The sequence below is a fragment of the Eleutherodactylus coqui genome, chromosome 3, assembly GCF_035609145.1.
Source record: "Eleutherodactylus coqui strain aEleCoq1 chromosome 3, aEleCoq1.hap1, whole genome shotgun sequence".
NCBI lineage: Eukaryota > Metazoa > Chordata > Amphibia > Anura > Eleutherodactylidae > Eleutherodactylus > Eleutherodactylus coqui.
In genome coordinates, this window is record NC_089839.1 from 289,440,717 (window position 1) to 289,454,469 (window position 13,753).

At 43.4% G+C, this 13,753-nt stretch overlaps 1 pseudogene; it reads right to left on the reverse strand.

The window, feature by feature from the left end:
* Nucleotides 1–1,470: 1,470 nt before the first annotated feature.
* The window catches only part of LOC136620317 (methylcrotonoyl-CoA carboxylase beta chain, mitochondrial-like), a 44,384-nt pseudogene continuing 32,101 nt past the window's right edge, over nucleotides 1,471–13,753 (reverse strand).

Consider the following 13,753-nt stretch of genomic DNA (forward strand, 5'->3'; position numbering starts at 1 on the left):
GAGCAGGCCCTCAGCCGAGGAGACAGCAGGGTATAGATGTTAACCTTGTCACAGGCTCTACCATCTCCTCCCTAAGGGTACCTCAGGACCTAACCTCGTTACTACTGGGGAATATCACAGGGTAGTAACCGGGGGTTACCTTAAGTCCAGTTGTCACTCGTGATGCAACTGTTCCTTCTCCTGGAATGAATCTTGTAGACAAATAAAATAGTCCAACACCAGAAAAGTATATTTTGGAACAAAACCAGGAACGATCGATCTTGTCCATTTACTTAAACTTCTTAAGAAAGTCAATAATAGTTACAGAAATCACAGCATACAAGAATTATATCTCGGTGGAACTCACGGGGTATTGGAATAATCCACAGGCCAAGTTATCTGCAGGTTCTTTCACTCCCGGCAATCACTTTCTCCACCGGCAAAACACTCGCGTTTGCTTTCTTCTTGCTAATAAGCAGTTCTATTCTCTCAGTACTCAGCAGTAGTACGGAGTATTCCTGGGTTGAACAGGCCCAGGCTGGGCATCAGGCAATCGCTCGGCTTCCTCCATGCTTCACACAAAGACCGACCTGGCAGCCTCTCTGTAGTGTCTCAGAGTTCCCAGACTAACTGACTTCTCTTGTGTTAGGGGGGTCACAAGGGGACCCGTCAGCTGATGCTGTCTGCTTCCCAATCAGTTGAACATGCGAGTATACTCGGAGGAGATCAATGGACACCACACCGTATGTGCTAACCAAAGAAATGCCTGTTTAATGTACAATGTATTCAATCTTTATACATTTCTATGAAGCGAGTGGCTTTATGCCAGATACAATTAAAATTAATAAGCACATATATTGATTTAAAATATCTCAGCCTCTTATCAGTATGTCCTCCTCAAGTGGGTGTTAATCGGGAGGTACATTCCTATGAGCTTGTTAGTAAATTTCAACTAGAGTTGTTTAAAGATAAGAACAGGACAGAAACCTTGTTATATTCCAATTAATACTTCCAGGTGGATTATTCAGACTGAGATCTAACATATTTCTAGGTGAAAGTTGAAATTAATACAGATATATATATGTATTAAAGCAGACAAGCAAAGAGGCAAAATGGAGTCTCTGTTGTCTATGTTTAAAGCGTCAGCCCTTACACATATAAGCTTAAACCTTTAGCAGAAGAAGACGCAAATTATAAACACATAAGTATTCTGTGAAATACACTTATCATTCTCTATTTAAAGGCATAAACCTGAATCAACCCCCCACATCCCCCCGTTTGGACATAGGGTCCACCATCATGCTAGATACTACAACCGATTCCCTAGAGTCATGTGGTGGTCCCAAAGTCCATCTGGGTTGAAGTTTAGCAAAAGCCTTTTTACTACAACGTGTGGTACAAGACATGATTAACTTTAAAGCAATATATATATATATATATATATATATATATATATATATATATATATATATATGACGAACAAAATCATCACTACTTAAAGCATACTTTGTAATATTCCCGTGAACCACCCTCCTAAACCAGAGAACCAATTGGCAGGGTTCAAAGAACTAAATGTGTTACCCCACCAGCTATCCCTGGTTTCTGAGTTTTCAGTTGTCCATGCAAGCAGTATTTGGTGGTGTCTAACAAGGTGGTTCTGGGCATTGTCCTCTTGTACCCTCTCACAAGGGCGAAGAATGGAGTGAGGAGTCCAAAAAGTCCATCAATAAACAAAATGTCCTTTGTTTTCCTTCTCATGGGGGGGCAAAGTAGGGCGTGAAAAGTCTCATTAGTCTCAAGACAAGCAACAGTTCCTTCAACTTTACTGAAGTAGGTGTGATCAGCAGGACTCGATAGGGCCCCTCGAGTCTGGGCTCTAGAGATTTCCGGACAAGCCTCTTTACGACCACCCAGTCTCCAGGTTGCAGAGAGTGTGATCCCTCTAAGTTGTCTAGGCCTGGAATGGGAGAAAAAGACTAGATTCTGGGTTACCATTAGTTGGTCACACAGGTGCTTTACATATCCGGCTACTATGTCATAGCCCTGCTGTAGGGCCTGTGGATGATACAGCCCCAATCTTGGCATAGAGCCAAACAACACTTCTTTTAACTTAAGTGTACCATTTAGTCTTTTAACTTTGCCTAAACTCTGCAGGTGTGAAGTGTGTACCTTTGTTTGAGTCAATCACTTCCGGTGCCCCATATCTGCAGGTTACCTCATTCATGAGCTCCTGTGCGATTACCTGCTTATTTACTTTGGTAACAGGGTAGGTCTCCGACCTGAAAATACATCAACAACAAGCACGTATTCATACTTCCCAACAAGTGGGAGCTGAGTGTAGTCAATTTGCAATCCCTGAAATGGGTAGAGTGGTCTAGGCAAGTGTTATGTGGCAAATTTACTTCTGCCCTGTTGCTTACGGCAAAGATCATGCAAAATTGGACAAATGATGATGCAGCAGCTACAGAAAACCCAGGAGCCACCCGTCCTCGTTCAAGCGTCAACATCATTGCTGCTTTGATAGGTGTGTCTTTCCGTGCATCAGCTGGGCCATCATGGGGGACAGAGACCTCTGTAGGCAAGTGCTGTTGACTGTTCGCCATACGCCGTCCCATTTCTGCTGCTCCCATATTTAGTCCATTTGTCTTTTTCTTTCTTGCTGGCTTGTAACTGTAAAGTCTTTAGCATATCAAAGTCCAAGGTTTTTTTTTTATCAAAGTCCAAGTTCATATCAAAGTCCAAGTTCATATCAAAGTCCAAGGTTTAGTCAGAGTCCAAAGTTATTGTTAAATTCTTCTTTTCTTCTTTTCTTCCATGGCTTGAGGGCCGCTGCCTTTGCTGTGTGGTCTGTGATGGCGTTGCCTCTTGTTTCTCTGGTGTAGGAATTGGTGTGAGCTTTCCACTTTGTCAGGTAGAAGTAAGTAGGGCCTCCGTGAGACTCTGCACCGCTGCACCATTCTTAATTGGCTGTCCTGCTGAGGTAACAAGCTGTCTGGCCTTCCATGTTGAGCCGTAATCATGAGCTATGCCAAATGCATACCGGGAGTCAGTGTAAATGTTTGCCGTCTTACCTTCTACCACTCTACACGCCTCAGTGAGGGCCTTCAGTTCCGCTTCTTGTCCTGAAACATGCGGAGGCAGAGCTTCTGCTTTTAGGACATCCTCTTGTGTGACCACTGCATCTCCAGTGTGGAGTCGTCAATCACCCCTGGTACCATCTATAACAAAAAAACTAAAAATATGCATTGTTAACAAGGGCTTTCAGTTAACATAAAGAAGAGACAGTGTCTGCAATTGCATCTTCCTGGACATGTGCCAGGGGGTACTGACGGACCAAGGGGGCTAAGAGCTTGTTCCTCTGCGTGCGTAAGAGTGAGGACAGGGAGAGGTGTCGCTTGGTCTGCTGCCATCCGACAGAAGGTCGGGTGACTTTCAGACCCGGGGTGTATACGAGCCTCACCGGACGGGTGAAGTTTGATACAACATCCCAAGGGTCGCATCACGTCAGTTCCCAATATGCTTTCAGGACCTTCCAGCACAAGGAAGCGCGTGAGGCATCGTGACCCTTTAAACATTACCTCAAGCGGTTCAGTTTCTGCCAGCTGAATTGGCACTTCTGAAACCCCTTGCACCGATTACCGCTAGACAATCAGGCTGGTATTCTATTTCAAATAGATCATAACCTTGTTGCAAGAAGGAAAAAGAAATTTTTAAAAAAATTTAAAAATAGCTGACCTGCAATACCTAGATCACCTATATCTTCCCCCCCCCCCCTTTGAACTAGGGTACTTAATTGGAAGAGTAACCGAGTTCAAGGTAGTAGCAACAGTGAGAAGAATGACAAGAGCACATTGTAGCTGGATTTGACGGGCCAGAAATAAATGCTTGGGTTGCACTTGCGTGTCTATGCTCCGGATGTCATGGGGGGGTGAGGACCACTAGGGGGGGTTGGTTCAATACCAACTCCGAAGATTTGTTAACCATTGCCTGTACTGCTGCCACCGCACAAACACATGAGGGAGCTCCTCGAGCCACTGGATACAGCTTCATGGAGTAGTATCCAGGTGGCCGTGGGTGTCCTCCGTGCCTTTGTGTCAATACTGTCGTCCCCTGGCCAGAAAATTCAGTACAGAAAAGAATAAAGGATAAAGTGTAAAAGGGTGAGAAATGAGCTTCAGGGGTGAGAGAGAGTAAAGAATGATTGAAAGACAGTCATAGAGTAGTTGCATAAGAGCGGAAACAGAGTGGACCCATGGCCGGCAGTATGAAAACAAGGCCCAGAAAGGTGCGGAGTTTGGCAGCAGGTGTAAGTACAGGTATGGCTGTTTGCGCGTTTCTTCTATAGAACATTCTCTCAGAAACAGTATAATTGTGGCTTGTTTGCAGGCTTCCAAATTATCAGCACACAGCGCCTACATCACACATTTTACATTCATTACAGTCTGAACACGGGTCATTAATTCTCATCCGTTCATGCGGTCAAGTCTCATTCAAATGTTAGTAAGAGTTCACACAGGACGTAACGCGTATGATGCAACTGTCCTCATCTTGCAAACAAATGCATTCAATCACTCCCACCTCCCCCTGGAATCAGTCAAACTTTAACTGTTTGTCCAAAAAAGAAAAAAGGAACACACATTTTGCAATCATGCACACGTCCAACCAATCACGGAACTGACATTTACATAAAAAGCAAAAATATATCTTAAAATCCCTATATATATATTCTATTTTTAAAACCACATAATTCACATAATATATTCAACGTCTGTCTTTCTTCTATGACTTTGAATTTTACCTCTCTTATGAAACAGATTTTTGGAAAGCAGCCAGAACATTCAGACTTCAAACAACACCAATCATTAGCAACAACAAAGGTATATTTCTCTGCACAGACTATCAAACCCAGACGGCAGAGGAATAGTTAAACACATAAAAAAAGGACAAAGAAGACTAAGACGTATAACAAAGATTAGATTACATGACAATAAGACAAACAATATTGGTTATTTGACACATAATTATCCACAGATTCTGCATGAACTTGCTTTATGTCCCAAAGGAACACAAACTATAAAGGATTCCCTTTCTCTGATAACTGCCGTATCTACACGTGCCTCAATCCATTTATCTAACATACTTTATCCAGCCTTTGCTTATCTCTGAATCTTTTCGAAACCTGTTGGTCTAAGATTCCCAAAATTCTAACCTGCTTTTCTCAACAACTTGCTAGATTCTCTCCCCACGGCTAACTTGCTTTCTCCCGTACTATTGCCAGAACTCATAGTTAAAGGTTCCCGCCGTTTTACCTATCTGTTTATATATTTTATAGGCTTGCCTACAGATGTCCTTCCCTTCCCCCAATCTTATTATCTCAATGGGTGTCAGGAAAGTCTGAGACCCCATTCTAGCTATGGACTTACTTCTCGATTTACCACTATTGTCCCTACTGCCGAGTCTGCAACTGGCAGGATACTATGGACTTTTAAGTCCCTTCTGCCTACGTCCGCAACGGGGCAGGATATTTGAGGGCACTCCTGCCAAGTATTGGCAGGATATTTCTTCTTCTGCAAGTCCGCAACTGTCAGAAATACTTTGGACTTTTCAGTCCCTTCTGCCACGTCCGCAACGGGCAGGATATTTATTATCTTCTGCGAGTCTGCAACTGTCAGAAATACTTTTGGACTTTTCAGTCCCTTCTGCCACGTCCGCAACGGGCAGGATATTCGCAATCTATATTATGAATATATTACTACTATACTTACGGGGATAGAGGAAGGACCACGGCTTGCCTTGCTGGGCGGCTTTTAGTAATCTTATTACAAATTACAGCTAACATTATGAGTCCGGCAAAAAGCAATACTTTCTACAGCACACAGCAGACAGCATGGCAATATACACAAGGGTTCTTCCGTCTAGCACGGTTACTAAGAACACCGTAAATAACAGGCAGAAGTGTCCTATAAACATGCAGCAACTAACCGTCTGTCGACACGTGACTTGAAGTCCGGGGAACCCAGATCTGGAGTGGTAAGTCAAGGGCTTACCTTACACCGGTGTTTTGTAGATCTGGGGTCCCGTGGCCTCTAGTCCGGCTGGTCAGCAGGCAGGATTGTCAGGTATCAGCTGCAGGTAAGGAGTTAACTTCTGTCCCTCGTTGGAGCGCCAAGTATTGTTAGGGGGGTCACAAGGGGACCCGTCAGCTGATGCTGTCTGCTTCCCAATCAGTTGAACATGCGAGTATACTCGGAGGAGATCAATGGACACCACACCGTATGTGCTAACCAAAGAAATGCCTGTTTAATGTACAATGTATTCAATCTTTATACATTTCTACGAAGCGAGTGGCTTTATGCCAGATACAATTAAAATTAATAAGCACATATATTGATTTAAAATATCTCAGCCTCTTATCAGTATGTCCTCCTCAGGTGGGTGTTAATCGGGAGGTACATTCCTATGAGCTTGTTAGTAAATTTCAACTAGAGTTGTTTAAAGATAAGAACAGGACAGAAACCTTGTTATATTCCAATTAATATTTCCAGGTGGATTATTCAGACTGAGATCTAACATATTTCTAGGTGAAAGTTTAAATTAATACTGATATATATATGTATTAAAGCAGACAAGCAAAGAGGCAAAATTGAGTCTCTGTAGTCTATTTTTAAAGCGCCAGCCCTTACACGTATAAGCTTAAACCTTTAGCAGAAGAAGACGCAAATTATAAACACATAAGTATTCTGTGAAATACACTTTTCATTCTCTATTTAAAGGCATAAACCTGAATTAACACCCCACACTTGCATTCTGCAAACACAGGAAGAATGAGTAAAGTGGGTTACCACAAGTGTTGGGCCCAGTTTTCAACACTTTTATAAATGATCTGAAGGAGGGAATTGAGGGGAAACTGGTTGAATTTGCCAATGACAAGAAGCTTGGAGGGATAGGAATCACTAGCGAAGAGAGAGAGGATTCAAAAAGATCTAGAAAAGCTTGAACAGTGGGCAGCGACTAACAGAATGGTATTTAACAAACAGAATTGCAGAGTCCTACATCTGGGCAAGAAAAATAAAAAAAGCACATACAGAATGGGAGGAATTGGGCTAAGCAGCAGCGCATGTGAAAAAGATTTGGGTATACTAATAGATCATAGACTGAACATGAGTCAGCAATGTGATGCAGCGGCCAAAAAGGCAAACTCAATTTATTAAGAGAAGCATAAAGTCTAGATCACGGGAGGTAATTATTCCCCTCTACTCTTCCTTAATCTGACCTCATCTGGAATACTGTGTCCAGTTCTGGGCACCCCACTTTAACCCATTAAGCACCAGGCACTGTAAATATACAGCACCTGGTCCTGGGCTTAAAGCAGTGAAAAAGAAGTAAACGCAGTAAAAATAATTGTGGTAGCTAAAGGAGACAAAATAAGGCAGTAAAACCACCACATGGGTAAAATCCCTAAAAGGTGTCTGGTACTTAAGGTACAAAACAGCTTGGTCCTTAAGGCGTTGAAAAAGACATAAAAAAACTGGAGCCAGTTCAGAGAAGAGTTACCAAGATGGTGAGCGGTCTGCAAATTGTGTCCTATGAGGAACGGTTAAAGGATCAGGGAATGTTTAGCTTGCAAAATAAAAGGCTGAGAGGAGACTTAATAGCTGTCTACAAATATCTGAAGGGCTGTCACAGTGCAGAGGGATCAGCCCTATTCTCATCTGTACAAGGAAAGACTAGAAGCAATGGTATGAAACTGAAAGGGAGGAGACACAGATTAGATATTAGAAAAAATTTTTTGACAGTGAGGCTTCTTTCACACGAGCGTATTTGCGAGACGTAAAAACGCCCGGCCAATATAGCACCGGGCATTTTTATGTCGGGCCTAAAACATAGTTCTGGAACTATGTTTGGGCCGAAATACGTCGGCCACTGCATGGGCTCCTATGGGAGCCCATGGCAACGGCCATAGGTGGGAGGGAGTTTAGCAGCGTGGCTCTATTCTCCTCCCCTTCCCCGTGCAGGCTTACCTGTCTTCCTCCCCGCTCTGTCTGTGCAATAGGAGTAGGCGGGGCAGGGGCGGAGCTAAGCGCTGATCTGCCCCGCCTCTACCCATATGAACAGGCACATAAATGTTTGATTTTACCAGGTTTTTCGCCACCCCTAACATAGCGTATATCGGCCGGCCGATATGTGCTTGTGTGAAAGAAGCCCGAGGGGATCAATGAGTGCAACGGATTGCCACGGAAAGTGGTGAGTTCTTCTTCAATGGATGTCTTCTGAGAATGGACAAATATCTGTCTGGGATGATTTAGTGATCCTGCACTGAGCAGGGGGTTGGACCCGATGACCCTGGAGGTCCCTTCCAATTCTACCATTCTAGGATTATATGATTTCTACTGCGGTATAATTTAACACCATAGAATTACATTATACGACAAACTATCAATCTATTTGCAAGTGCAGCTCTGGGAGCCTTCAGAAGGCCTCCAGCTGCCATGGTAACTAAACTGCACCCCGTGATCTCATCCCCAAATTGACAGCAGCATTTAAAGCAGCATTCAAAGGGTTAACAGCAATTATTAGTAAGAGCAATGATCAAGGCTGTTGCGGGAGACCATCAGCTGTCTATATTGTATGGAACGGGATCGACCACCGGTCGATATGATATCTTTTAATGACTAACAAAGATACATGATGTTATTGGGAGCTTTCAAAACCTCTCAGGGTTCTTCTTCAGGCATAATGAAATAGATCCGAAGAGGCATGCATATATATACACACATACTTGTAAAGTGTTGCACATTAAGGCCTCATGCAGACAAGCACTATCTGTGCTCAGTATGGGCGGGCACAGAGAGCGTTTCTTTAGGGCTTCTAACCATTAGCGTTTTTCTTAACGCTGCGATATCGCTGTGTTTTTTTCAATGTTAAAATCGCATCGCACAAAAATTGCAAAAGCACAAGCTTGCGATTTTTGTGCGATGCGATATCGCAGCATTAAAAAAATGCTAGTGGGTAGAAGCCCTTAGGAACAAATGGTTTCCTATAAAAGCATTCACATGAAAGAATGTTAGACATATTAAATTCACGCACCTAAGGCCTCATTCACAATTAGGGGCCTCGTGGGGTGCAGAGTGTTAAGGCAGCAGAATGCAGTCCTAAACTCTTGCTCACAACCTGACAACACACGCTTTACAGACCTCAGCGCTTTGCCCAATCAGGAGAGACGCTGCGCGGGGATGTCATCGCGCTGCGTGATAAGCGCTTCAGCGTGGAACGCGGAAGAAAGCGGCCCCGATGTGCCGGGCCTGATCGGTAGCCGCTAACCGCGATCGGATGGACTCCCAGCTACATGGGAATAGCCACCCATAACCCCCTATGCCTCTTTGATTCTTTAAGTTCTTAGGGTGACAGATACCGACATAGGTAATACCTGGGACCCCCCACAATGGATGACATGTTTCATTCCCTCCGATTGGCTAAATAGTCAAACCCCTCCCTCCAGGGAGGAGCCAGATACCCTTTATAACCCCTGTCAATAGCTCCAGAGCTTCATTGCCGGCCGCTCACCATCAGAGCTGCAGGCACTACTTCTTTCTCTCTCTATCTCTGCATTATTTGGTCCAATCCATCTATGGATAGACATTGAAGGGGGCTTCTCCATGAACCTTCTCTTCGCACTCTGGTGTTTGTATTGTATGGGGCATTTTCCCCCTGGTGGCAGTCATAGTTGCAACACTAATTAACCTGGAGTGCGATCTTTATATTGATTGGACCTAGGGGATTACTGACCTAGAGGCATACGCCTCTTTGCCCTACGAGATTCATCTTTAAATTATTTTCGGGGGGCTACTACCAAGCACCTATCAGTTTACTCGTTTACTATAGGAGTAACCTGTAAGTGTGCAGTACCCTTAGGTGGCCTGGGATGTGTCCAGCTTGAATTCTAATACCCAAGCAGGCAATCCAAACTATAGAGAAGAGAAAGCGGGGTGGTGCTTCCCACTATTGGGCCCCACCGCTAAACCAGTAGGGACTTGATTAGGTTTCCAGAGCCATCTAACCCTGGTGACTGTCGTCTTAGAGTATAACTACAATAACTATAACACTATGACTCTAAAACACGAGTTGAGGGTGATCATCGCCTTCGCTCCTGAGGAACTGTCCCCCACAAGGACAGGGAAACGCATCGAGCACGTTTTTTGAGTACCTTGTTTGAGAACCCTTTTTCTTGAATATATTTGAGTGCCTTCTACGATTTAATTGTATCCTGATCAAGCACTCTTCCTTGATCTATTGTATCGCATAGTTATCCCAAATATGACACCCATTCCTCTTCATTGAGTTTGGGTTAAGATCTTGTTAATTTCTTACCACCTACCTGCACTAGCGGTACTTCTAAACTCTGGTACTGGTGCAATCACCACACCCCAAGTGAGCATACCTAATTATAGCAGTTCTTCTTGAACACCACAAGTGACGAGCCACTTGGTACGACCAACCTACCAGGGTCGACTTCCTATTTCAGGTAGCCGGTTCAAGGTTGACTCAGCCTTCCATACTTTCAAGGTCAGTAAAATGACTACCCAGCTTGGGGTAATAAACAAATTGCCTGAAAGTGCTGTGGAATAAGTTGGTGCTATACAAATAACAAGTCCCCCCTTCCCTTTTAGCGCAGCATAGGTGCGCAAAGAAAGCGCACCTACACTGCACTAAAAATCGCGTTAATGGACAATGTTTCATGTGTAGAAGACCAATGGCCCTGCTCTGTCTCTCCCTGCTATGGATTAATTCCCTAACAAACATAGGACATGTGACTAAAGTCTTTCCATAAACTTCTATAGGAGCTGGAGAACACGCACCTCCGATCATGTGAATATGCTAACTCAAGCAGCTGGTATTAACGTGTTCACGCGATCTTTAATGCAGCATAGCCATGATCTTTGCACGCGGCTATACTGCGCGCAGGCAGCGCTTCTGTGAACAAGACCTAAGCCACATCTTTGTTTTCCTAAGCAACTCTCCCTTCTCAGCAAGCCATACTCTTTGGGTCATGCAAGATGAAAAAAGTGTCCTATCCACTTAATATACATTCCTGAACACAGAGCTGGTAGGATTCAACTATCACTCTGCTGTAATTAAAATCAGGCTTTAATAAAATGGGTAGGAAGTACAAAAGGTAGGCGGCTGTGCAGCGTCCAAGGAGTAGGCTCCAGCGGGGTATACATGTAGGCCTTGTCACAGTGTCTCTACTGTCTCCCACTCGGGGAGTAACTAGGGACATGTCCTAGGAGCGGAGAGCAGGCTATTAAATAGGTTAACCTATGAGTAGTTTACCTTAGTCCGTTTGTCAGGTGTGATGCCACCCAGGGGCGTACCTATAGAGGATGCAGGGGATGCGGTTGCACCCGGGCCCAGGAGCCTTAAGGGGCCCATAAGGCCTCTCTTCTCCATATAGGGAACCCAGTACTGGGAGTAAAGCATTATAGTTGGGGGCCCCGTTACAAGTTTTGCATCGGGGCCCGGGAGCTCCAAGTTACTCCTCTGACGCCACCGTTCCTTCCTCCATGGTGAATTCTTGATAAAGAAATAAAGAGCCCACACGCAGGGTTAAAGGTTAAAGGCAAAACCAGGAACGGTTGGTAGAGCCGTTTACTTGAGCACAACGTGAATAAAATCCTATACAGTCCAGCACAATTGACATCCACTGGCAATACACTTAGTGCAGAAGAACACGTGGGGTAATAGAAGGGAAACACGGGAAGACAGAGGGACTTACGCATGCTAAGTTTTCTGTGGATCTCTGTTCCTGGATGCCTTCTCACAAACACTCACCGACTCTCTACCGGTACACACTCACGGATTAGAAGAACGCACACAGCGCTGCACAATGGGAACTCACACTTCTTGCGGCTTCTTACTTTCTTAATCCTCCATATAGGGAAGAACAAGGGGGTCCACAACATACGCCCGCTATCCTTTCAGCCTCTTCCATATTCTCTACATACATACTGATGGCCTCTTACCCACTAACGTTTTTGTTTTTTTTACGCTGCGATATCGCAGCATTTTTTCAATGGTGTGAAGTCTGTATTCCTAAAAAGACTCCATGATGTCTCTCTTTTGCTTGCATGTGTAACTAATACTTAGTTACATATATATATATATATTCGTATGCTTTTCAACTTTCACCTAGATATATGCTAGATGTCACCTTGAGAATGCAGCTGGACATATTAATTGGGCCAAAAACGTCCAACCACAAAGTTTCCTGTCTTTTTATCTTAAGGACATGTAACAACACTGTAAAAAGTCCTAGTCACTTTAGGCATGTCAAGTTACCTACAGGCTGTCTTTTTTTGTGGGAATATTACATGTCATTTGTATATTGTTGGTGCCAATGTATACCTTTGTTAATGTCTCTATGTATGGGATGTTTTCGGCACGCCAGAAAGAGTCTTGATTAAACTCTTAGCTGCACTATATACAGAAGCAGTAGTAATGTAATCTGTTATTTTACTTTGTGCTTATTTTCTTTTATTCATTTTTCTGAATATCTGTAATTTTTGGATGTTCTGTAGAATACAGAGACAAGCAAAGTATTTGGAGTCTCTCTCGCTGCGATATCGTTGAAACAGTCACTTGTAAAGAGCCAGGACGGTAGGAATCCAGCCCGAAGAAATGAAAAAAGGAATAACTAAGTGGAGCAGAACCCTAGAATACCACGAATATGGACTCTTCTCATGATGAACTTTTTCAAATGGGGGATTTGTGAAGGGTGTAGGCCTAAAAAGACTCCATGATGTCTCTCTTTTGCTTGCACGTTATAATACTTAGTTAAACACATATATATTTGTATGGTTTTCAACTTTCGCCTAGATATATGCAAGATGTTACCTTGAGTATGCAGCTGGAAATATTAATTGGGCCAAAAACGGCCAACCACCAAGTTCCCTGCCTTGTTATCTTATCTTAAGATGTGTCTTACCAAAAACGTATCCCCAGCCAATAACTACCTTTTAGGTACTGGGTAACAGGATTCACTTATCCGCTAAGGGAGTTTTCTTTTTTACCTAAAAACGTCTCCCCAGATACCTGACTTTGGCTTACATTTTTTCGGGAGATAACGCCGGTCACGTTATACTAATTTTGGTTGTCTGTATCTGTGTCTGTTTTAGGATTCACAAAAAATCCTTTTTATATACATTTTCATTAATAAAAGCTAAGTTTTAGAAGGGACACTCTAAACCCTTTCTGTGACAAGTATTATCGACATCCAGGTGTTTATCCTGCTACTGTGAAACTATTTGGCATAAAGCCACTCACTTTACAGAATACTATAAAATTCAGCACATAGCGCAATAAATTTAGAATGCTTTTGCACATAGCATCGTCTCTGTGTGTGTCTGCATCCTCCTGACCGGTCAGTACCCCTTTAATTCGGAGCTCAACAGCATATGAAGGAAACCGTTGAATTTGCCTAACAATGGGGCTTACTAATTTAAAAATTGCACACATAAAAATCACAAGTTGGTGCTTTTGTGATTTTTGTATGATTTGATTTTAACATTAGAAAGCCCCATTGAAAAAAACGAAACGATATCGCAGCATTTAAAAAAACGTTAGTGGTAGAAGCTCTGCAGGTGTCTGTGTGCAGACCAGCTGCTCTCAGGACAGACAGGTGGATAGGACCAGTCAAGACAGACTCAAACAACAACTAATCTCTCACTCATGCACCTTGCAACCACATACATAAAATAAGGTCACATGACATACAAAG